Source organism: Chlamydotis macqueenii, chromosome 2 (genome assembly GCF_036417535.1).
Source record: "Chlamydotis macqueenii isolate bChlMac1 chromosome 2, bChlMac1.mat, whole genome shotgun sequence".
NCBI lineage: Eukaryota > Metazoa > Chordata > Aves > Otidiformes > Otididae > Chlamydotis > Chlamydotis macqueenii.
The window spans coordinates 161458099-161484221 of NC_141557.1; the positions used below are offsets into that span (position 1 = coordinate 161458099).

The window sequence follows — 26123 nt, forward strand, 5'->3', positions numbered from 1 at the left end:
TTACTGAATCCACTAATTCCTTCTGCAGTTTGTCTTACTGGTTGTGACGTCCTTTGCTGGAGATGCATGCACACCTCCTCCCTCCTGTGAATTTATTGTCTTCCTGTTCCACGCTACTGTCCTGTTCTCTCTTTGAACCACCATTTCTGGACAATTTTACGCTAGATTATGTATTACGTGAGGAGGCGCACAATTACCTCATGTGGGTTGTAACACATTTTCCCTACTAAACCTGGTAGTCTATGGTCTTTGCAAACCAGTGGGAATTATTATTGACTACAAGAAGGTATGGGCTTTGGGTTGATTTTTTTTTTTTTTTTTTTTATTTCTTCTTGCAAACAACTTTGTAACCTGCTTTGATTTCTCTGTCCCCAGCAATCTCCAAATGGGAAAGAGCACTAGGGGAAGGCTGGAGAACCCAACCTATAGCAATCAAGACCTTGCAATTTTCAGTTCAAACTCCACTACAAGTTCTGACTTCTGTGACACATGGCACCTTTTATCAGCTCACTCTTCGTTAAGCAAGTCAGTGCCAGTGTCTTTAATACCCCCACCAGGTGACTCATCCAGTGTCGTAGTTCAGCCCCGATCGAGACCAGACTACGCAGTCTCTCTCTCGCTCCCTCCAACCTCTGAGAGAACAGGGGGAGATGACATAAGGGAAAACAGCTCAAGGTTTCAGATAAGGACGGGGAGAAATCCTTACAGTTACCGTCACGGGCAAAACAGACTCGACTTGGGGAAAACTATTCATTTATTTCTAAAACTAGCAGGAGAATGAGACAGGGAACAAGATAACCTCCCCCCACCCCTCCCTCTTCCCAAGCTTAACATTATCTCTACTACCTTCCCCGCCCAGAGCGGCACAGGGGTGAAGAGGGAATGGGGGTTGCAGTCAGTTCATCACACGTTGTTTTACGCCGCTGTGTCATCATCGGGGGAAGAACTCCTCACATTCCTCCCCTGCTCCATCGTGGGGTCCCTCCCATGGGCCACAGTCCTTCATGAAACTGCTCGGGCATGGGTCATCTCTTCCACGGGGTGCAGTCCCTCCAGAACAGCTGTCCCAGCAAGGGACCTCCATGGGCCACAGCCTCCTTCAGGCCTCCACCTGCTCCAGCGTGGGGTCCTTCATGGGCTGCAGGTGGATCCCTGCCCCTTCATGAACCTCCATGGGCTGCAGGGGGACAACCTGCTCCACCATGGTCGTCACCACAGGCTGCAGGGGAATCTTGGCCAGGAGCTGTGTTACTCCTCCCCCTCCTTCTGAACTGACCTTGGCGTCTGCAGCCGTTCCTCACAACAGGCTGGCAGCTGCCTCTCAGGATCCTTTTTACATCTCATTCACTTCTCATCTCCTCTCCACTTCTTGCAGCCAGGCTGGGCTGAGTCGGGCCCAGTTGGCTGCCCGGCAGGAGGCCAGAGGGTGAGGTCTGCAAGGCCCATGAGGCTCACGCCTCTCCCTCTCTTTGCCCGCTCAGCTGCTTCACATCTTCCTCTTTTTTTTTTCCTGTTTTCCCCTTCTTAAATACGTTATCGCAGAGGCGTTATCATGGGACATTCTGCTACCAATCGGCTCGGCCTTGGCCAGCAGCGGGTCCGCCCTAGGCCCAGCCGAGTCCCCTGAACAAAGGGGAGCGACTTCTAGCAGTTTCCTACAGAAGTTGCCACCTTAGGCCCCCCCTCACTAAAAAACCCCAGAACATCCAATCACACCAGTTCTACCAAATTCCTTCTCAAAAGCAGAATTCCCCAATTCCTCTTCTTCACCACATTTAAGCTCCCATGCACCACTACAGTGTGACAGATAGATCTTTAAATTTTAAGTAGTAAGTAATTTTTATTGGCAGTGAAGATGACTGGAGGTAGGGGACTGGGGAAGAAGAGCATCCAAAAAAAAAAAACAAAAACCCAAGGAGCTACTGATAGAGCAGCAAGGATGAAGTTCCAGATGTTCACACATCTGGAGAGCAACCCCATATAAGAATGTGTTTTCCAGTCTTCAAAAGAACAGCAAAGCAAGTGGGAAACAGCACAGGGAGGGGCGAAGCATCCCCATGGGCTGCATTGTTACCTCCCTGCTGTGCCAATATGCTAAAGAGCAAGACAACGTGGACCTAGGGGCAAAAGTATGACACACAGCTCCATCCTACCTCCCTTAGACCAACAACAACCTCTACTGCGCATCCCTCGCCTTCTATAGTTAGCTCCCCATGGAGGAAAAGAAGAAAGGAAGAGAAAGAGAAAATAAAAGCAGGGTGACATTTCCTTGAAGATCTGTTTTCCCTGTTCACCCTACAGACATTGTCCAGGTTTCCACCACACACAGCCCCATCTATGCAATAGCACTGCCCACCAAAGAGCCACCAACCAGGCTACAGAGCAGAAGAAGGAAAAGGAAATTTAATGAAAATCCGTATCACGAAGACGCCACTAATCAACGCTCCGTGTGTAACGGCATTTCACGCAAAATTTAATTCATTTGCAGAAGTTGAAATAATTAAGCAAATGCATAAAAATGAGTAGTTTTACCATCCTTTAATGCTCAAAAAAAACCCCAAGAGACCATTGTGGAAGCTAAGTGCTGAACTAAATGGCGTATTTTAAATTTGTAGAAAGACACTGGCTGGAATTACAGCGCTCCAGACAAACAGTACCGAATGCGTCAGAGTCTCAGGTTGCCACTATATTTAATGCATGCTGAGCAGCTGCGCTGCCGCATCGCTGCTCACTAAAGGTGCTCGGAGATGCCCGAGTAATTTCCCAAGCAGCAAAACGAACCCAAAGACAGCGCACAAACTATATCCTTGAGAAAGCAGAGACAAGGATGGGTGAAAATGAAATTAGGAAGAAAAGAAAAAAAAAAAAAGCAACCCAAATATAACCTTCCAGCCTCCACAGGCTGTCAATGTACCGTCCCTCTTTTCTCTGTGTTCCTGTAAAAATCACAAGTTTTAGCCAAACTCAACAAATTCCTGGTTTATAAAACTAACAGTGTTTCCATGTATCATTCCACAGATGCTCAGGAAAACCCTGTATTTTGGTGGGAAGATGCAGTAGTGGGTATGTAGGATCATCAGAAAAGCTCATCTTCCTATTTCACTTCCATAAGAACCTCTCCAGAACTTCAGAATGGAACACCACCTCTAATGCTACTTTTTATTAGTGAATAGCTCCATTTTACAGCCTCTCTGAAGGATTTATGGCTTGGATTCCTATACAGCCAACCAGAAGCTCCAAAATGTCACTTCTCTTATTAAAAATAACATCCAAACACATTTTTCTTCATTTGTTCATGGTAAGAGGTGCTTCTTTCTGCGTGAACTTTCAGCCTGCTTCAGCGAGCAGAATTGGCTCCCTTCTCCCACAAACGACTGCGTCCCTTTTACATTATTCATATCCTGAAATGCTATTTCTCTGCATTAGCAAACAAGAACAAAATGTTCAGGGTTTCATTTTTACGTCTTTCAACGAGGTGAAAATGCTGTCGATGGATTTCCTCCTCAAGCAAAAAGTTTGCTGGACCAGCAGTCCGTTGTAATTAAGGTTAGAAACCTCAATTAAACAAGAAAATCCAGCTTTTGGGATGTTGCTTCTTCCCAACAGCTGGTTCTGTGTGTGATGGGTGAATTATAGAATGCTGCCAGGTAAAAAGTGCTGTACAAATATAAAATGACAGAGATTATTAAAGATTATTCTGAGTTAAAAATCAACACACTGCAGCGGCAGTTTCTTAAAAGTGCTGGACCAACAGGTAAAGAATTGGAGATGGAAAAGAAGTCTTTAGAGACATAACTCCCATCCTTGGCCTGGCTGCCATCCCAATCTTCTGGGTATTTTTCACAGGCTGAAGCTTTCACCACTTCTATACCGACAGATGGGGAGTAGGAAAAAAAAAAAAAAAAGAAGAAGAAGAGAAAAGCTTTATCTAGGACCTTTTTCATATTAATTAAAAACCTGCTGATGAGGCAGAAGCAACAAAGCAAGTTGCGTTGTTGCCTATGGAGCATCCTCAAAAGATGGCAGGTGCTGGCAAATGCAGATATTTCTTGCTCTAGGGAAACTCACATTCAGATGAGCTGCACTTCTCTGCCCTTATTTTGCTCTGCACATAAGAAAAAATAAATAAAACAAAGAATAAAAACCCCACAAAGAAATATTGACAACAAACAAGCCACAAAAAAACAACAGCAAAAAAAGAAAGGTTGTGTTTCTTAACCAGTGAGGCTGTGCTGGGCAATCACATGTGATTTATTTTGGCACCAGTTACCATCCCATCTATATCTCCAAGCTCAATGCACATCACCTCGTGCAGAGATGCACAGAAGAGCACGTCGGAGAGAAGGAGCAAGCAGCACCAACATGCAAGTGGATTTAGATCAACTGGGAAAGGAATAAAAATGAATAAGTAAAGAAATCTGTGCAAATGCAATATATAAAATATAGATCCTATACATAAAATATCATAAATAAAATGTGTGCAAATATAAACACATATTTGGGTGGTTTCATCCCAAATGTGTTTGGCTTAGCGATTTGAGCACCAGCAGGTTAACCAGACTCTACTCCCCACTCACCCTCATCCTCGGTCATCTGGGATGCTCGAGCAGAGCAAGGGAACATCCCAGCTCTCTTCCTACTCCATCCATTTGCCGCATTTACAAAGCCCTGTTTCACAGCTAGAGAGATGCTAATTGCAAGGAGATTTTTCACCCTTTCCTGAAAAACCACAGAATCATAGAACGGTTTGGGTTGGAAGGATCTTAAGATCATCTTGTCCCAACCCCCTTGCAAGGAGCAGGGACATCTACTAGACCAGGTCGCTCAAAACCCCATCCAACCTGGCCTTGAACACTTCCAGGGATGGGGCATCCACAACTTCTCTGGGCAACCTGTTCCAGTGCCTGATGACCTGCACAGTAAAGAATTTCTTCCTTTTGTCTAATCTAAATCTACTCTCTTCCAGTTTAAAGCCATTACCCTTTGTCCTATCACTACATGCTCCGGTGAAAACTCCCTCTCTAGTTTTCTTGTAGGCTCTCTTTAGGTACTGGAAGGTGGCTATAAGGTCTTTCCGGAGCCTCCTCTTCTCCAGGCTGAACAGCCCCAACTCTCTCGGCCTGGCCTCACAGGAGAGGTGCTCCAGCCCTCTGAGCATCTTCGTGGCCTCCTCTGGACCCTCTCCAACAGGTCCATGTCCTTCTTATGCTGGGGGCTCCAGAGCTGGACACAGTACTCCAGGTGAGAATGATGCCAAGAGCAAGGGGATCTCCCCCCTGTCTCTATCACTTTGAGTTTTTTTTTATTCCAAGTTTCCCTTGCAGCACAACTTGCACAAATTAGACATTGAAGACTGGTAGAAGGAGCACGGAGGGAAACAGAATGGGGAGGAAGGCATAATGCAATTATAACACCCAAGCCAATCTATTGCAGAGCTGCAGAGGACAAGGGCAGAAAGATCAGGTCCCCAGCAGCACGCGTCTGCCTTGAATAAATCCTGCTAGTCCCATCTGCTTTGCCAGCACAGCTCCAGCTTCCAACACTTCAGCATCAGGGGCTGGAGCTGCTTGTCCTGCGCATCATGGCTTACACCAACTGGACAATGCTTTTTTGGTCCCCCTGGCCAAGTGTGAAGCAGATGAAGCACAGCGGAGTTTCAATTAGAGAACTAGAATTGATGAGTGCATCAAGGTGATGGTGGTGTTACTTTTCTATAAAAGTGAGTTTTGCAAGACACGGGGCTGTTCAGATGCTGGTGCTACATCGCCGCCGCCGGACATCTGCGGCCGCCGGTGCAGGTGGGTTCCTGCAGCAAAAGCCAGGCCGTGTAAAAAAAGAGTCTGAGTCAGAGCTATTAACTTTTTTTTTCTACAAAAAATGGCACTTACTCCCCTTAGCAGAGAAAAAGTGAGTGCCATGAGAGAGACGGGAGCCTGCTTTGCTTTGAACTTCATCAGAAGGAGTGCCAAGATCTCAGGGTGGATGTGGAGCACTGACATTTTAGAAAGGGGGAGAAACACAAATTAAATTCATATTTTCATTGCACGGACAAGGCACACTGGGAGAACGGAGAGGGACGACATCCTCCACCGCGTGCCACCGTGTCACTTCTAGAAAGTCGTTTTTCTGACTACCGCCGTACTTTAGGTGGCAGTTTTAAAGGTTATGGCTGAAGGGGCTCTCCAGCAAAGCCCTCAATGAACTCTGAGCAGCATAAAAATACACGCACGAACAAACCAACGACAGGAGCAAGGCAAGGACAAAACTTCTGAGCAATCACCCCAAATACCCACAGGGCTGTTGCCTTGCCCTGCCGCCTCGCCTGCTGCGACGCTCTCCCAAACTCATTTACTAGCAGGATCATTCATAACAGCATCCAGGTGTTCAGTAAACAGCGAGGCACATCCTACTACAAGGTCAAGAGCAATCTAGAACTGTAATTCATATCTGTCCAGCCAGGCGACACGAGTGTACAGCATCACTTGCATTTTCAGGCAAAACGTTTCCATTTTCAGCTATCTGCTACCGGCAATGGACCACTCACGAATAATCTATCATGATACGCGCTCGGAGAAATTTTTTAGAGGAAGCAATTGAGGATAACCAAGTTCAAATAGGGTCTAAAGAAAAAATCCTGCTAATTCACACTTCGGAAAGCAGCAAACAAGCCATAAATTACAAATGAATAAACTCCACCCAGCCAACCGCCCTATATTATCTTTCTCTGTTTTGACTTAAGCCATAAAATCTTACGGGTTTATGTAGTTCTCTAGCAATCACCATCATCTTGTTAGTGTCTAAATTAGAGTCGCAAGTAGGTCCTGCAAGGCAGAGTCAGGGCCCTCTGTGCTAGCTGCCTTGCAGACATCAAGACGACATGTCATCTCCCAACAGAGTCAGAAGTTTGCACAGAAAGACAAAACACAGCGTACCTCCAGGGAAACGGCACTGCACGTGGGAACAACCAGACACATAGGCGTCATGAAGGCATCTCAACAGGACTATGAGGTCTACCAGAGTCTGCTTCTCCAGATGGACCTTCTCACCTCCAAACTTCATCTCCATCTCAAGACACTTCTCCCTGGACGTGGTTTACCCCAAGAACCATTCCACAGCTCCACCGAGTGAGACCATCAGTGGTACCATCACAACCTGATGGTTATAAAACTGGCCACAGCTAGTGGAAACCAGGCTGTAAGCTCCCCGAGAGAAAAGCCAATGGACAGAAGCACCACCCAGCTGAAAAGGTGGAGGAGGCACATGTAATCTCAGTGCCATTTCTTGGCTTTCTGAGCCAGCAGTGTTACAGAAAGGATGTGGCTGGGAGCTGGAGTGAATGACTTCCCATGGGTCAACAGTGAATCCTGTCCAGCGAGTTAGGGACAACGGGCTGGCTGCAAAGCATGAGCCTCATCTGGTGCTCCTTCAGCTGAAGTGCAGTTTGCATATTCCAGATCAGCTGTAGCATACAGCACAGGGCAGACAGGCAAGGAAAATAACAAGCCACAAAAAAATCTAAGGAGATATTCCACAATCAATGAAGATCCATAGAAGGAAGAAAAAGATAGATCAAACCTTTGATGCAGTAGGATTTTAGAAGTTTTCATGTGAGAATTTTTCTTTCAAAAGACCATCCTGCAGACAGAGGAAGCACATCGCATCCCTTCAACCCAAGAGCAATTTAGCATTTTGTCAGGCTGGGCTAACGAAGAAGCCTTGCACCAGCACAAGGCTGGTGGGACAAAGAGGCGATGCTGAAGCACAGCAACCTGGGAGCTCTCCTTGCAGGAGGGGAGTTGCGGAGCACAGCGTACACAACCCACCATAGTCACACTGCAAACATCTCCCCAAGCACCAGCTGGTGAAACCACAAAACAACCAAACCTTCTGCAATACCCCTTTTACAAAAGTCTCATGGAGAAGCCCGTTTATAACAAGAGTCACACTTATTCACATGCATCACGAGAGTCCTTGGCATCGATATGCAGCAGAAAGACTTTGACTTGCAATAGGTGCAAGGAAAAATTTGTGAAAATCTCCCCATCAAGACATCAGTTCACCACTTAAATAGACAAACTAAAAACTCTTTTTTTTTTTTTTTAATTTTTTTTTTCCTGAAGTTGAATTGCACTTGGATTCTATCGCTTGGGTAACAAGGATGCTGATGCAATAAACATCCAAAATCAGTATAGCAAATTCCTTACCCTCTAAAAAGAGTAGACAAACCCTACTTTGACCTTTAAGCTGGAAAAAAAAAAAAAAAGTGTTTTTGTTGTTTGGCTGGGGCTCTGCATGTGTGTGCGTGTGTCCTGGTGGGAGTGGGATAACCATAAAGACATCCCACATGGAAACAGAATTAGCACATTCCCTTCGTATAGATTTTTCTCCATCTAACAAGGAACTATTTCACAGAATAACCCCTCTCGCTCACCACACAACGCGGAATATATAAATACAATAGCCTACGAGTATGAGAGCGGAAGGTGAATAACATCAGGTAGTTTAAATCTGGGCTTTCTTGCTTTGTTCCACTGGTTGCAATCTTTGATGGTGTCAAACACCTTATTTCAAGTATCTGCTTTGGGATGAAATGAATCATTTTCCAGACCGGAGTGGGACTAAAAGCCAGATGCACTTTAATCCTGCCTGCTGTGCGTAACAGCTGGCTATTTCCCAGCAAACTCTCTTATTTGTTTCCAAGAGTTTTATACTTATCTACTTTTACATATAACAAAAAAAAAAGCAAGAAAGGGACCGGGGCAAAGGGATGGTGAGGAAGGAGGTGAAAGGTTCAAAAGCTGCATCTCCATGGTGCACCGGTGGCAAGGAATCCTACCCATTACCAGCTGGACTTCCTCAGCAGAAATCCTTTCTTTTTCAAGGACCAAGTAAAATCTTCCCTGTAATCACGTGAGCGCACGCGGGCCCACGACTGCATTTTTCAGTACAAACAAAGTTCAAGCATGCCAACACACAGCTGTAGGGAATCACAGAATGGTTTGGGTTGGAAGGGATCTTCAAAGGTCATCTAGTCCAACCCCCCTACAAGGACCAGGGACATCTCCAACCAGATCAGGTTGCTCAGAGCCCCGTCCAACCTGGCCTTGAATGTTTCCAGGGATGGGGCATCCACCACCTCTCTGGGCAACCTGGGCCAGTGTTCTACCACCCTCAGCATTAAATTTTTTTTACCTTATCAAATCTGAATCTGCTTCCTTTCATTTTAAAACCATCATCCCTCGTCCTGTCACAACAGGCCCTCCTGAAGAGTGTCTCCCTGTTTTTCCTGTAGCACCCTTTAGGCACTGGAAGGCCACTATAAGGTCTCCCCAGAGCCTTCTCCAGGCTGAACAGCCCCAGCTCTCTCAGCCTGTCAAGGATCTGCAGACGTGATCTCACATCTGCAGCTTCCCACAGCAGTAATATTTCCCAGCAAACACGGTGCTTGGGATACAAGGAAGAGTACTCAAAAAAAAGCTCAGAACCAAAGCACAATGATTAAAAAAACAAAACAACTACTCAGATGAACACAGAAACTGGCTTCCACCTTGGTGTGCCCAGCAAAGCATTGCTTACCTCTCGCTGCTCCAACACGTCAACACCCAAGCTTCAATCTCAACCAGCCACCTGAGTCTGTGTTACCATGGGCTTCCAGCAGCCATGCAATCCCCAGATCTTCTCTCTCTCTTCTCTATATTAGTATTCCTCCCCCATTCATCTCTTCCAGGAATAACCCACTCCCAGTATCAAGTTTGCAATCGCAGGCAGGCCAATCCTAGTTGATCACTACCAGCATCACCCTTTTCTAAATCCCTTAGCAGGATGCAAGCATGCACCACGCAATGACTAGCAGGACAAACCAAGGGATAGGCTTTCTAAAGGCAAGGAAGCAAGATTTTTACATGCCACATAGATGTCTGATGCTGTGCAAAGTCTTGTGCAATTAGGAGGAGGGATGGAAATACTCATATGGGAAAAGAAGTCTAAGAAAAGCTGACGTTTATGTCCATGGGCAAAGAGATAAATTTGTGGATTATTTTCGGGATGAGAACATTGAAGGGGGCTGAGAGTAGTATCTGCTTGGAGTAAACCTTCACTACCTGCCCTCAAGCTCATCTGCACACTGTCACACGAAGGTAGCGGTGCTGCCAAAAAGCCACTTGTTTAACTGGAGGAACAAGCCTTTCACAACAGGAATTAAAAAGCAAAGATATTCTAACGAAAGCATTATATACTCAGCCACCAAAACCACTTCCCTCTTGACAGACATCCCTGGGCTGAACATTCAGACCCCACAAGTCTGAGGTAACTCAAAAGGGAATTTTTCAACCTCCCCCTTTCCCCAAGCACAAAGAAGATGCTATTTAAATCAAGTGACAACAGCACACAAAGGACAGAGGAACTGAAGTTTGGGGAGTGATGCCGTAATATGGCGAAAAATAATAATGAAAGGCTGAATTTGGCTATTTCCAACAGGCAGCTCAGCATCCACCCGCCTCCTTCAGCAGCTCCGTCCTTAGCTATGTTCTCTTAGAAGAACATCCTGTCGAAAACTAACATTGAGATTCTACAGCCTATATATAGCGGTGACATTTTTATTCTGCTAATTGATTTGGGAAAAAAAAAAAAAAAAAAAGAAAAAAAAAATCAACTTTTGAACTAAGAGCAATAGCTTTTACGCATGGACTTGTGTTATTTTAAATGAGTGTAGAGTCTTTAAAACAGCAAGTCTGTCACGGACGGAGCTCTCTGCAGGCACCTTCTCTTGCCTGCAAGGATGATAATTATTTTCAAAGAAATAAATCTGACTTGTAGATTGCAACCCATCTTGCAGCCCTTTCAAACAGCATGATCTGCATTCTTTTCCATGCAGCACTGCTGACCTTCACACATATATTATTACATTCATTAAACATCGTTATTAGACTTGTTGCTGAGACGTACCACTCTGGACAAGACTGTAACTCCACACAAAGGAGGGACAGGACTGTGGACAGTACATACCTCAAAGGACTCTGATGTTTCTACTTTCTATTTCCATGAATTAACTCTCTCCAGGAAGACCTTATAGTGGTCTTCCAGCACCTCAAGGGGGTCTACAGGAAAGATGGGGAGAGGCTGTTCAGTAGGACCTGTTGTGATAGGACAACGGGTAATGGTTTTAAAATAGAGGGAGGTAGATTCAGATCAGACATTAGGAAAAAAAAAAATTACACTGAAGGCTGTAGAACATTGGAACAGGTTGCTCAGAGAGGTGGTGGATGCCCCATCCCTGGAAACATTCAAGGCCAGGTTGGACGGGGATCTGAGCAACCTGATCTGGTTAGAGATGTCCCTGCTCCTTGCAGGGGGGTTGGACTAGATGGTCTTTGAAGGTCCCTTCTAACTCTAACCATTCTATGATTCTATAACTTTCCAAACAGGTTAGATAAAAGTACCAAACTTATTAATTTACACTGCTGACATGTCCCACCCCAAAAGCAACTACAACTCTGTGGCAGGGAAAAGTAAACTCTAGATTTCGTTATTTACCATTCAATTTACAAACAGAGTTGTAGCTCTTCACAATTTTGCAATTCTCTGAAGCTTTCTGATCTTGGGGGACAAAAGGAGAAGACCGATTTTAATATGCACATCCAAACAAAGCACATTTTAATGCTTAACAGGGACATTTTGATGCATTGGTAGATGTCAAGCCGTGCAATGCGCAGTAAGAGCATGTTCTGTGAATCAACACATCATCACCGCTTCCAGAAGCAGCAGAAATGGACCAAAAATGGAATAGACGTTGATATCTTTTGGCCAGAAAATAAAGCAGATTGCTTCTTAGGAACGTGTTTGGAGTCCAACGTTCCAACCTCGCTGCAAGCAATGGCAGATAGTTATTTAGAGGCAACAGGGGCCTATACCAAAATTTACTGAAAGCACTGGATGCTTTCCGCTTCATTTCAATTTACTTCAACTCAATGTTTCTCAGCCTGTGCCTTATGGACTATTTTGTCTTTTACTGAAGACACCATGACACCAAGTCTTTCTGCCCAATAACCTAAAACGTGAGATTTTAAAGGCTTCTAGAAGTCCAAAGGACTTCCATGTAGCTCCTCTAGATCACATACAAAGTCCAGTCAAAGAAGAGTGGCCTTATTCAACCTTGTAAATTCTCTCTGGTTACCAGACTTGGAGTCAGGAGTTTCAGAGACAGCGCGAAATGGGTGGGCTGTTTGCATGATGCATATGGTAAATTCATCTGGACATTTTCACGTAACAAAATCTCTGTCGTCGCACGGACATGACACCCTTAGAAACACTCTTCCCGGTCCTCAAGGGTAACTGAGTGGTTAGTAGCATATAGTATGTGGGAAAAGGGTGGAAACAGAGTAGAGTCACAGAATTAGATGCTCTTGAGGATGGCTCTTGTAAGACACCCAACACAGTCTACAAAAGCACCACAGAAGTAGCTTAAAACAGGATACAATGACCGGACTCAAACGTACCATAGAATCATAGAATCATAGAATGGTTAGGGTTGGAAGGGACCTTCAAAGGTCATCTAGTCCAACCCCCCTGCCAGGAGCAGGGACATCCCCAACTAGATCAGGTTGCTCAGAGCCTCATCCAGCCTGGCCTGGAATGTTTCCAGGGATGGGGCATCCACCACCTTTCTGGGCAACCTGGGCCAGTGTTCTATAACTTGCATCGTAAAAAAAGTTTTCCTAATTTCTAATCTAAATCTACCCCCCTCTATTTTAAAACCATTACCTCTCGTCCTATTGCAACAGGCCCTACTAAACAGCCTTTCCCCATCTTTCTTGTAGGCCCCCTTGAGGTACTGGAAGACCGCTATCAGGTCTCCCTGGAGCCTCCTCTTCTCCAGGCTGAACAGCCCCAACTCTCTCAGCCTGCCCTCATAAGAGAGGTGCTCCAGCCCTTTTATCATCTTCGTGGCCCTCCTCTGGACCCTCTCCAACTGGTCCATGTCCTTCTTGTGTTGGGGGCTCCAGAACTGGACACAGTACTCCAGGTGGGGTCTCACCAGGGCAGAGTAGAGGGGGAGAATCACCTCCCTCGACCTGCTGGCCACGCTCCTCTTGATGCAGCCCAGGAAGCTGTTGGCCTTCTGGGCCGCAAGGGTGCATTGTCAGCTCATGTTAAGCTTCTCATCCACCAGCACTCCCAAGTCCTTCTCCTCAGGGCTGCTCTCCATCCATTCCCCACCCAGCCTGTATTTGTGCCTGGGATTGCCACGACCCAGGTGCAGGACCTTGCACTTGGCCTGGTTGAACTTCATGAGGTTGGCACGGGCCCACCTCTCCAGCCTGTCAAGGTCCCTCTGGATGGCATCCCTCCCTTCCAGCGTGTCGACAGCACCACACAACTTGGTGTCATTGGCGAACTTGCTGAGGGTGCACTCTATCCCACTGTCCATGTCGCCGACAAAGATGTTGAACAGGGCCGGGCCCAGCACGGACCCCCGAGGGATGCCATTCGTGACCGGTCTCCACATGGACATTGAGCTGTTGACCACCACTCTCTGAGTGCGGCCATCCAGCCAACTCCTTATCCACCGAGCGGTCCGTCCATCAAACCCATGTCTCTCTAGTTTAGAGAGAAGGATGTTGTGCGGGACAGTGTCAAAAGCTTTGCACAAGTCCAGGTAGATGATGTCAGTTGCTCGTCCCTTGTCCATCGATGCCGTCACCCCGTCATAGAAGGCCACCAAATTGGTCAGGCATGATCTGCCCTTGGTGAAGCCATGTTGGCTCTCACCAACCACCTCCTTGCTCTCCATGTACCATTTCTAAACTGCTACTGATTTCATCGAAGTCTTTCTACCTGCCTATTCAAGGATAACTCAGAACACCATATATTTTGCCTAACCAGGTGCTAAACGCACCAAAATGTCGTTTCCCAGTTGTTCTTCCAAAAGACCGGTGCAGAGCACACCACAGATCTCATCTTTCAGTAAACCCAAGCCTCCTCATACACATCTATTAGCATTACAAAACACCCAGCACTCTGTAAGGGTGTATTCGCACAGCTTCAAGAGAAATTCAGGAATACTGATCTTTCTGGGACGATATCTGCCATAAGAAGGTTATTTTCCAACATTTCACTCACGATCTCCAAGGAAAGGCAACGACTGCTTTACTTCTGAAGACCCTTGCAATATGCAAGGGAGAGAGGAGGGAAAATGGGCAGGGGGATGTACAGAGACGTGGGGGGCCGGCTGAATTTAGCAGTGCTCCACTCAAAGGATAAGGGTACTTCAAGATCTGAATGCAATGGAAGCAGAGAGCTTCTGGGTAAACGAGTCAAAACCTTTGGAACACTTTGGTAAAGATGATGAATTCAACAAGAGCATGAGTTATAACAGGGACCGATACAAGCCCTCTTGCAGCACTGCTCCTTCACGTCCAACTGATGGACCGGCCTCCCCTGGGCAACTCTAAGAACTCAAAAGAAAAAACCCAACATAAAAAATCCAAAGAAAAACAAACACAAGGAAAGGTCAAGTTTAATTGCTGCATTTGAGATAATTTTTCACATTCTACTTCCCACTCTACGTGGTGCTGAGCGTTCCTGGAGACACAGATGAAGGGATTTTGAAGAGAATAACAACAAAAAAAACTCAACGTGCAAGTTCGGCGCCAGCTGATACGACCACAGGCCTCTCCTCAAACATCTCAGAAGTTGTTTGCAGTCGTACAGGGGAAAGGAAGAGGAGGTTCCATTCTGCAAAACGAAGCTGAGAAATCAGCAACTTGTCCGCAGCCAGAGCCACTTGCAAACAACAAAAAAAATCGGTTACAGAGAAACCTAAAGACTCAGTCTCTGTATTATAAAGGAGAATAACACTGACCTAGTTTCCAGCACACTCGTAAAGCTGCTGGAGATTCTACGATGAAGGGCACTAAAGAAACCTAAAGCAATACTGTTTCAGATACACAGGAATAAGGTTATCGCTGAAATGCAGCAATGCATTTCTGCAGTGAAGGTAACAGATAAGAGATCAAATAATACAGAGAACTGGACAACTTTTTTGGGAAGATATAGTTTTAAAAAGCATTCAGGATATACTCTTGCAAATAGTGCCCCAGATATTTAATAATGACAAAAAATAAAATTAACTTTTTTTACGTGGTAAGGATTGTCTCTGGAAGAATCCCATGCGATAACCCATGCGGGGTTCAATTTATTAGCTTAAAATATGGTGGTGAGTCCATCCAGCCAGGATTCACATCTATATGGGAATAAAGGATTAATCAGGGCTTGCGTGACTCAAAGGAAGCCCTCTGTGGTAAAGCAGAGCAATGTATGAAAACCAGAAAATTCTCTGAGGTCTCGGACATCGCACAATATATTTAGATTTGCTAGGGAAAAGCAAAGCCAGGCTGTTGAGTTCTTTAGAAACGACATCACTTCTTGCTTGCATTTCTACAACCACACAAATAAAGCTCAAGTCTCCACCAAGATGTACATTAAAGTTATTATTATTTTTTTAAACGCTGAATTTGCCCTTCCCATTTATAGACAAGCTTTCAAATCTTCTGCTGCAGCATTTATTCCCTACATTCCTATCCTCTATGACAAGACAGTCTTTCCTTGAAATGGAAAAAGAAAGTCAATCTTTGCAGCAAGGGGCCTTTGGTAAGCAGAATCTGCGTGTGCCCGCACAGATTGTGCAAAAACAGAGCTAAAGGTAGCGTGTCCATCTTGAAAGTGTGAGAAAAAAAAAAAAAAAAAATCAGCTTTTGCTTCCAAGAACAATATTGCACCAATCAGCATTTGGCCCATCCAGTACTCATAAGACCACCTGCACAGCCCCTTAAATCCCTGTAGAAGTCCTGTTCAAACACACAAGTGAGAAAATGGACACCCAGAAACACCCTGAGGAGCACAGCTTACCTTGAAGTGAACTGTCCTTCAGCATAAAGAAAATGACATTTAAAAATAGTTGAGTGATTAAAAAACCTCTAGCAACAGGTTATCAGAGCAACTTCTGATGCTCATCCAGGCTATGCTATTAGGAAAGAGAACAAATATTGGCCAACTCACCTGCACACCAGCTCATTTGCCCTGAAGAGCTGAGGATGTGCTCTCTGTGCCAGCTCTGCTACAAATTACTGAGCATTAAGCAAAGTCTGTCTCAGCTGTCTACCTGGGAAATGAGTTAAGACCGCACAGAAATCACAGAATCACAGAATGGTTTGGGTTGGAAGGGACCTTCAAAGCCCATCCAGTCCGACCCCTCTGCAAGGAGCAGGGACATCTCCAGCCAGATCAGGTTGCTCACAGCCCCATCCAACCTGGCCTGGAATGTTTCCAGGGATGGGGCATCAGCCACCTCTCTGGGCAACCTGTTCTAGTGTTCCACCACCATAATTGTAAAAAAAATCTTCCTTATATCTCATCTGAACCTACCATCTTTTAGACTAAAACCATTACCCCTTGTTCTATCGTTACAGGCCCTACTAAAAAGTCTATCCCCATCTTTTTTATAAGCCCCCTTTAAGTATTGAAAGGCTGCAGTACAGTCTCCCTGGAGAGAGAGCAATTAAAGCCTTTAAACAAGCAAGAAAATATCAGTAATTAACCATTTAGAAGCCACCAATAAATGGGAATGCATTCTACAGTCTACTAGCATGTAGAGACTCAAGCCTTTTTATAGGAAACACATCTCAAAGTCATTGTGAATCCAACAGACTCATTGACAATAGCCACTTCTCTTCCCAGCAGGACCCATCCACCCCGTGAGCACCTGTATCTGGAGAAGATGATGCCCAGCACGGGCTAATCCATTCCAGCCAGGTTACCCAGACATCAATGGCCCCAGGGGGTATTACGCCATCCTCTGGACTGTTCGCTTTGCAACAACTCAAGGTCAGGTTGGACAGGGCTCTGAGCAACCTGATCTGGTTGGAGACGTCCCTGCTCCTTGCAGGGGGGTTGGACTAGATGACCTTTGAAGGTCCCTTCCAACCCTAACCATTCTATGACTCTATGATTCTAAGCTGCGGTGCTTCCAGTGCCTCTCCTCAGAGGTTGTTTCACACCTTCCTAGATCTCACTCTGAAGGCATTTTTCCTCCCAGTCTCATCTCTGTAAAAATTTGACAGCTACAAAAACTTAATAAACCAACTAGTCAGATTATATATATATTTCAGTCTGAAAAAGATGAAAGGCTATATTGTTAGGAGATATAATTCCAGCGGCTTCCACAATGTAGCCTCTGCACACACAGAGGAAGAAAAGGAACTGAAGAAGCTTATATTTTTTCTTAAAATTCCCCTAAAATAACCCAGCTTCTGATCCTCGGCTCCCATCAGACAAATGACACTGAAAAGGCTGATAAAGACCTGTCAAGTATCTCATCAGGACAAAATACCTGTGTGTTCATACCAGCTCTTGCCAATGCATCAAGTGAAGGGAAATGAAGAAGGGAAATGAGGACTGTCTGCTTAAAAATCAAATATTCAAGAGCAAAAGGAAGCACACACAGAGCTATCATGTTGTGGGTCATTTCAAATAGAAACTATGGCAATCAGATTGCAATGAGCAGTAAATGTACGGCTACAGCACTACCGCAAATACTCTTGATTTCATTTATATTGGTAGACATAAAAAAAAAAAAAAAGAGACTACTATGTCTCAAGGAAAATAAAACAAAAATAAAAAATTAGCTACAAGGCTTGGTCACAAGAAAAATGAATTGTAGCTTTTATAATAACAATAATAATTTATTCCACCATGGCACTGGACAGCTGATGATTAAAGACAAGCAAAGGTCTCCACGCGTTTGGATTTACATCAGGCCATTCACTCCATTTGGTTACGGCAGCAGTAATTAATCACTGCTAGAGAAAAGAGAAATCTTAAGAAAATCTTGTGGTTTCCAATTTCAGAAGTGAGTTGTGACACCTTTAGGAGAGCAGTTCATCTCCGCAAGAGCTGAAATATCTTGAAAAGCTGGTAAGTGACAAGATTTTAGCTTTCCATTTTACAGAAACTGGTTCTTCATGCAAAAAACAAAAAAAAAAAAACAAAAAAAAAATTAAAAAAAAACCTCAACAGGAAGCTTTTTGGACATAAAAATTCAAATGCAATCAGCACTCACCAAAAAGATCAATGCATCTGAAGCATCTGAAGACAGTGCTAAATATCATGTAATTGCAAAAGTCTTGGAGCAAGAGGATGAACGCTATTGTACATCATCAGTTCCTGGATCACTCTACAGAAGACGTCTCTTTTGTGTTGATAATCCATTTTCTGACTGCTGTCTCATCACCCCAACGGACACATTTCCACCCAGCTTCCAATCCTACTTAGAGAACTGAAACTCCCAGTCTGGGAATAGTTGTTCAATAAATAAATCTCTTCGATAGCTTAAAGGAAGAACTGAAAGGAGGATAATTTCATAGTTACCATCAGAGGAGTTCTAGAGACCAGCAATTTCCTACTGAACACTGGGTAAATATCTGCAGATTCATCCCATGGAACAGGAACACCCTGGCATTTGTGCTTGAAATAAGACAAACTTAGAGTCACAGAACAATTTAGGTTGGAAGCAATCTCTGCAAGTCTTTATGTCTCTCTGCATCCTTGAAGTAGCTCGTTACTGTTGCTCCAGTCTTGTCCAGTTGAGTATTGAGTATCTCCAAGGATAAATATTTCACATCCACTCCAGGTCCCTGCTCCAGTCTTCAAAAACGGTCATGATGAGTTGCAGGCAAAAATAAGGTCTCCCCTCTGCCATCTCCTCTTCAGGCAGAACAAACTCAGTTTTCCCCATCCCTTCTCATATGTTCCAGGCTCCAACTCCCAGGTACCTTGGTGGCCTATTCTGGAGGTGCTTCAACATACCAATATTTTTAGTTTACTGGGACGCCCAAAACTGGACACTATGTCCAAGCGCAGTCTTACAAGTGTCAACCAGAACGGAAGGATCATTTCCTCAGATCTGCTGGCTACACTTTTATCAACATGGGATGTGGTTGGCCTTCACTGGCACAATGACAACTCTGCTGACTCACATTCAGATTCATACTTAGGTCCTTCAGTGAGTTTGGGCTTAAAATTGACTGGTTCAGTTTTTAATGAGAAGAATGACCTTCCAGTAAACCAAGTAGAAGTTAAATCACCAGCCTCTGTGTCTTCTTGCTGGTGGGGCTCACTTTGGCTGAGTCCTCCTGTTCATCATCCTTTGCCATCAGTCAGTTCTCCGATACTCTCTCAAGAAAAATAACTTTGCCTAATCTTTCCATATCAATACCTCAAACCATGGAGTTAACATTTAGTGCTTATTATGTGGGGGGAAACAAGAAAGTCCTGCAAAGTCTTGACTAAAACTATATTAAAAGAGACTAGTTCATTCAGCTCAGGTTAAAATCTCAGTGATATGTGCAAGTTTGGTGGGTTTTTTTTCATTTTTTTAAATTCCACCCCCCCCCCCCCGAATCAGAAACAATACAAATGCTCTCAAAAAATCTACTAAAATTAAAAATGATAGTATGGAAGAATTTGTATTGAATTAAAGCATGCAGGAAAAGAAATGAAGTACATCAGTGGAACATTAGTTTTAAGAATTCACATTTCGGTTCACTTCACTTACAACCCTGCATCTGCTTTCACAGTCCATCACAAAGATGACAGAGAATCTGAAAAGCCAAAAGAAGAGTGGTGGGATGGGAAAGAGAAGTTAACAGAATTGGAGCACAAACTAAAGGACATTTGGGAGAAGCTTTCACAAATTTAGTGCTTGAAAAAGAACACAGAAGCCACCTCCCATTATGCAACATAATATATTTGTTCTTCATTCTTGATCAGTTGGAGAGGGTCCAGAGGAGGCCATGAAGATGATCAGAGGGCTGGAGCACCTCTCCTGTGAGCAGAGGCTGAGAGAGCTGGGGCTGTTCATCCTGGAGAAGAGGAGGCTCCGGGGAGACCTGAGAGCGGCCTTGCAGTGCCTAAAGGGGGCCTACAATAAAGATGGGGAGAGACTCTTCACAGGGCCTGTTGTGACAGGACAAGGGATAATGGTTTCAAAACAGAGGGAGGTAGATTTAGATTAGATATTAGGAAAACATTTTTTACACTGAGGGTTGTAGAACACTGGAACAGGTTGCCCAGAGAGGCGGTAGAAGCCCCATCCCTGGAAATGTTCAAGGCCAGGCTGGATGAGGCTCTGAGCAACCTGATGTGGTTGGGGATGTCCCTGCTCCTGGCAAGGGGGTTGGACTAGATGATCTTTGAAGGTCCCTTCCAACCCTAACCATTCTATGAATCTACGACTGACTGTCACTTAACTCCTTCCCTTGGTATCCCTGTCTAAAAAAAGAAGTACAACGTGATCACAAAACGTTAAAAAAAGGCCGTATGAATTAACGTCTGCACTCAGACCTTCAAATGGAAGGAGGATCTCCTCCTTCGCAAGTATTGCTACTTGATGATGTATTTGAAAACATATTAAAGGATAAAATGCAGCCAAACAAAAAAAATAACGATCATTGAGCAAGAACCGCCGCAAGCAGTGTGGCAAAGCTAACGGGGAGATTGATTTTGTGTCATCTTTTACATAGAGGAGAATATTACAAAGAGGAAGTCTGACAAACAAAATAAATTTGCTTTGGCTTGACTCTTCCACCCCCAATCAAATACTCATGATCTGTGGAGCATAAGTCAGATAGAGAGAGAAGAAGTGGGGGGGGCAGGGGAAAATCAAACTAAAAAACCAAACAACACAGCACTAGCCCCCCAAAATGAAATTATGTCCTAATAAGGATCAGAATAATAAAGGTCCCTTATAAAAATAAAAAGTGAAGCATGCCTTTATACTAAGTAGAAAGATAGCAAGTAATGAAATAAATTCCATCCTACATCAACTAGGCAACTTCTTCCCCAAGCACTCAGAGGGCACCTCAGCTGTGAAGCAAAGCTCAAAGGTCTGAGCTTTGCCCTTGACACCACTTCACAGCAAAAGCCCTTCAGGAGCCTGTTCCCTTGTGTATGAACTGGGAACGTCAGTACCTGACATTCATACAGGGCCTCTGAGCGTAAAAAAAAATAAAATATGCTCATTTTGGTTGCACCATTCAGCAATCCACCAGATGTTCTAGAAGCCCACATGAAGACCCACTCCCACCTGAAAACAATGTTTTTCAGTACACTTAAATACCAGCTGCAACAGAGATAAGGAGCTAAAGATGCTCGCAGAGCTTCAAAATGTGATCTTCAGTCATCTGAAGCTCTCTAAAGCTACTAAGTGCTAAAAAGAGCCACACCAAGAGGATGCAAGCAAAGACATGGAGCTGGCTAATTCATTTCTCAATAAGTACTTCCCAGCCCTACCTGCGTTGACATAGAAAGACTGAGAAAAGCTCTGTCTCATGGAAGGAAAGGGGTGCCTGATGCAAAGGTAACAGATATTTTGCCCACAAGAGACCTACAGATTATGCATGTATCATAGAATCATAGAATGGTTTGAGTTGGAAGGGACCTTTAAGCCCATCTAGTCCAACCCCCCTGCAAGGAGCAGGGACATCTCCAACCACATCAGGTTGCTCACAGCCCCATCCAACCTGGCCTGGAATGTTTCCAGGGATCAGGAAACTTCTCTGGGCAACCTGTTCCAGTGTTTCACCACCCTCATCATAAAAAAATCCTTCCTTATGTACTTCAGACTTCACCTGAAGGCCTTTATGACATTAGATTTATTTTTTCTTCCTCCTTTATCTGTATGGAATCCACATTAGATCCTGTGTTTTGGGGCCGAAAGCTTCAGTGCAGAATTTATGTCACAGCTATTACAAGGTACATTACACTAATTGCAACGCACGTTATAGCCCGCTATGTGATAAATCATATAGCACTATGGTCTATTGTAAACATTGCCATACATCTCTGGACACTACTGCACGTTTGACCACTCTCATAAATATGAGCATTTCTGTAGTACAAGTATGATTGGCTACAGGGACTAATTTATTGCAGTTTTCTTTCAGCACATTAACAGCATAGTAAATTCTGTAGCTTCTGGGGAAGAAAAAAAAAAAAAAAGCAACTGTGGGATTTCCAGTAATGTAGCATCAGTAGTATCTTCCATTCATAACATATCAATTGTTCTTCATTTTCCAAAAATATATTCACCATGTCATGTCTACTGTGCAGTCAGACAGAGGCTTCCTTCCTTCAAGCTTGTCACACCTGAGAAATTGGGGTGAAAGGAGGATAGCAGGTTCATAGTTTTAAAGGGTTCGGTGGTATTAGGAGCTTTCCTTCCAACTATCCCAACACAGGTTTGTTCATACACAAAAACTCAATTTCAGAGATAAATCTTACCATTCAATCAAATGCTCCTGAAATTCACGTATTGTTCACTAAATACAGGGCGAGGAAGAAAAACCCTGACAAAATATTTCTGCAGAATAGTGGCAGAGGTCAGATGCTCAACAGCACATGTACACCTCAAATGTGCCACCATGAATCACAGAATCATAGAATCATAGAATGGTTAGGGTTGGAAGGGACCTTCAAAGCCCATCCAGTCCAACCCCCCTGCAAGGACCAGGGACATCTCCAACCAGATCAGGTTGCTCAGAGCCCCGTCCAACCTGGCCTGGAATGTTTCCAGGGATGGGGCATCCACCACCTCTCTGGGCAACCTCTGCCAGTGTTCCACCACCCTCATTGCAAATAATTTTTTTCCTAATATCTAATCTAAATCTACCTCCCTCTAAATGTAAATTATAGATCTGTTTGTTAATGCAGTTTTTTTTTCTGCTGACGAAGTTCTCCACTTCCCTAAAGGAGCTAAAAAATAGGTTTTCACTTCTTTTCAAAACATGGGGATAAAGTATTTTCCTCTACAGGTCAAACATGAACACGAGACACTTTCCCTGGGTGGGAGAACATTATTCAGACATGCTCAGGCTCCATCTAGAGCAACTGGGACAGTTTTATAGGCTGTGTCCTTCTCTGTGACAGAAGAACCAGAGTTGGAGTGTCACCCAACTGCATCAACATGTGTGAGTTCCTGGATTGGAAGAATATAATTCCAGAACCAGACACCCAAATCTAGTGTATTGCTCCAAGTTTGCTGCTGACTTGGGAGCACACAGTTCCCAGCAACCCATTTGTCCTTCAGCCCACCCATCCCAAAAGCAATTAAAAAAAAAAAGTGTCCAAGAGAAAAATGTTCCACTCCAGATGTTAGACTTCATAGAAGATATTTCAAGTCAAGTCCCTGTTCCCATTCCAATGGCAGATCTCACCAAAATGGATCATCACTTAAACAACAAAAAATATTTTCCTTCCGAGGAGGATCCTCTGAAGTTGTCTTGTGCAGATTCTGTAGATGGAGGAGACAACACGAACCAGCCTCCACAGCGTGGTGGGATTACATAATATGAGCAAACATGAACTGCATCATGTACAGATTTGTTCTTCAGACCTAAACAGATTCATAAGATGGCTGCTATTTGTGCTGTTACCAGAGGATCATTCCTCGCATTGTGACCATAGTCAGGATTAACATTTCCAACTACACTGAATTTGACAGTTAAGAGAGAAGATGAATGTCAGCAGTCCAAGCAGAGCAGTCAACACACAAAAGTCAGACAGCTCAACAAGAACAAAAGACAAGAAGTTTTAGCTATGTTGTCACTCCATTTCCACTGTTTAGGTTCTCCATGGCATTTCAGAGCTCAGTCATGCCTTGAATTGCTGTTAAATGCGAATACTTCAAAAGGTGCCCTATCAACAGCTGTTCTCTACAGCTAAGACTACAGCTGCATGCCACAGCTGTAGCAGCAAGTCCTTAGCTTGCCCAAAGACCCAAAGTCCTTCAGAAAGTTCTCAAATAGGGCTCCAGTAGGAGAAAACACCAAAGCTGTGGGCTGCCACTTCACACAGCTCTCTGCAGCTCATCCTACTAACAGCCAGAGCAATGCCCAACCATGAACAATCACCCAACACCCCAAAACAGTCCTGCTTCTGGCACTCCCACATGTCAGCAAACCATCACACCCCAACTCAACAGGAAGAGCAAAATGCAGATTTAACCAATGTGAGAACACAGAATCATAGAATCATTACGATTGGAAAAGACCTCTAAGACCATCAAGCCCAACCATCAACGCACCACCACCATGCCTGCTAAACTATGTCCTGAAGTGCCACATCTACGTAGTGATGGACATCAAGGATGGTCACCCCCACCAGCACGCCCAGGTGATGAGATTGGACCACACAGGCACCAGCCACAGCAATACTACAGATGCACCAAAGCATATTTGCACATAATCACACCAGTTCCAAAACAACGCCATTTCTCCAGTTTTTTGAGCACTAAAACTTCGGATCGCAGTATGCACCTTCTCTTTCCCAGACACCCTAGAGGCCTATGAATTACTCTGGGAAAACAGCCAAGAAAAACAAAGCCATTAACCAGACATCTCTACTGAGCACACAGGGAAGACCAGACAACGGTTACAGGCCTGCAAACCAGAAATTTGTCCAGAAAGAGAAAAACCCACAGCCTTAGACCTCCCATAGGAGTTGGGCTCTTTCCTCCTCTATATAAATTTATGTTGTCTTCAATTGCGAGGTAGCAGTGGCCAAGTTGTGTTACGTAGACAGAAAGTTAGAGAGACAACCAGTGTCTGAAGGGAAGCATAAGGGGTGGACAGTCCTTCCCAGTTCACACAGGCAATGAGTAGATATCTGGGTGTCCAACTGTGGGTGGTGGCTTCAGCTGCACGTCCAGCTCGGAGCATCTCCCTCAGCACCTCCAACCACTGCACTCAGCTGGAGAAGATAAAATACCTCCAACACGGAGCCAAGCGACACCAGGTTCAACACATCGCAGAGACTGAGCAAAATTAAACTCGCGGAGCACGCGCTGCCGCTAGCCAAAACTGAAGAACTTCATAAAATAGCACTTCACCACAGACATCCAGGCAGAACAGCTGCCCTGATCCACCACTGCCAAGAGCTGCTTCCCTCACACTGAGTGCAGGGCTGGCAAGGAGCTATAGTATTTAAAAACCAATTAAAGTTCTGTGTAGTTTTTAATACGCCTCGTCGAACTACGCGTGGTGAATAGCTAATGCAAGGGCTGCATTTCTAGGTCAGGAAAGGAACTTCTCTGCAGGCTGAGAACCAGCAAGATTCCTCACAGCCAACAAGTGATGGACCCATGTCCATCACAAACATGGAAGAGGTCAAGCAGACCAGGACATCTTAACTACAGGTGTTTTCAACGCTGCAACAGCAATGCTTTCAGCTTGGCGGTAGTGAAGACAAATTTAAGCACCAGCGGATGAGCACGCACCCAGTGAACTAACACGCTTTTAACAGCCCAGTTATTTCCCATGAGCTGGGCTAATCCAGCAAGAAGAGCACGAAGATCTGGACTTGTAGATGCAACCACAGAGGCATAACCTGAAATAGCTCTCCCTTGATCATCACCCCAATTATGAGATTTCCAAAATGCTGGCTGAAGACATGCAGGAAAATGAGACTTTGCCAACAAGTCAACAGATCTAGATTTTTTTTAGACAAACACAGGGTAGTATTTTATACCAAAGCTCGGTGCTTCCTCAGAACATCTGCAGTAAGAAACAGGACAGGAAACCACAGAAAAACTTAAATCACAGAAGACAGAAAAGTCAAGGTTAGTTTTTTTCAGGTCATGACTTTTCAAAAGTTGGGATTTTGTTTGTTTTATGCTCATTAGAGGGAGATGCTACTGCAGAAAGCATGGGGAAATCATAGGAGGGTTCATAGCACAGGTCTCTGCCAGGACATTTTTCCTTGGCCAACATTAGATACTTGCAAACCTTATCACAGCATCACCAAATCTGATTTAACTAGGTGTGACAGAGTCAAAAAGCTCTTTGCCGTCAAGATTAGTTATGACATAATAGAAAGTCAATCAGTTTTCAGTCCTGTAAATATTAACTTTCAAAAGCAATTTCAAAACACACTCATTTTTTTTTGAGGGAGAGAATTGTTTATCCTCTCAGTACCATGAGTCAGCTCCTCTGATTACGACTCAAATTTTTTCCTCCCCTTGTTCCCTTATAATTAGATTACAAAATAAAATTATTAGAGTATATTGCAAATGA

At 44.4% G+C, this 26123-nt stretch overlaps 1 protein-coding gene across 5 annotated transcripts in view; it reads right to left on the bottom strand.

Moving 5' to 3' along the window:
- TSNARE1 (t-SNARE domain containing 1) overlaps positions 1-26123 on the bottom strand; it is a 490264-nt gene that overhangs the window by 407608 nt on the left and 56533 nt on the right. Inside the window, exon 1 of one of the 5 annotated variants that reach the window (XM_086741343.1) lies at positions 9577-9597. The exons of the other annotated variants lie outside the window; for them this stretch is intronic. The gene's annotated coding sequence lies outside the window, so the exon portion shown is untranslated. Of the gene's footprint in view, positions 1-9576; positions 9598-26123 lie in introns of those variants that run through there. 5 annotated transcript variants of the gene reach the window in all.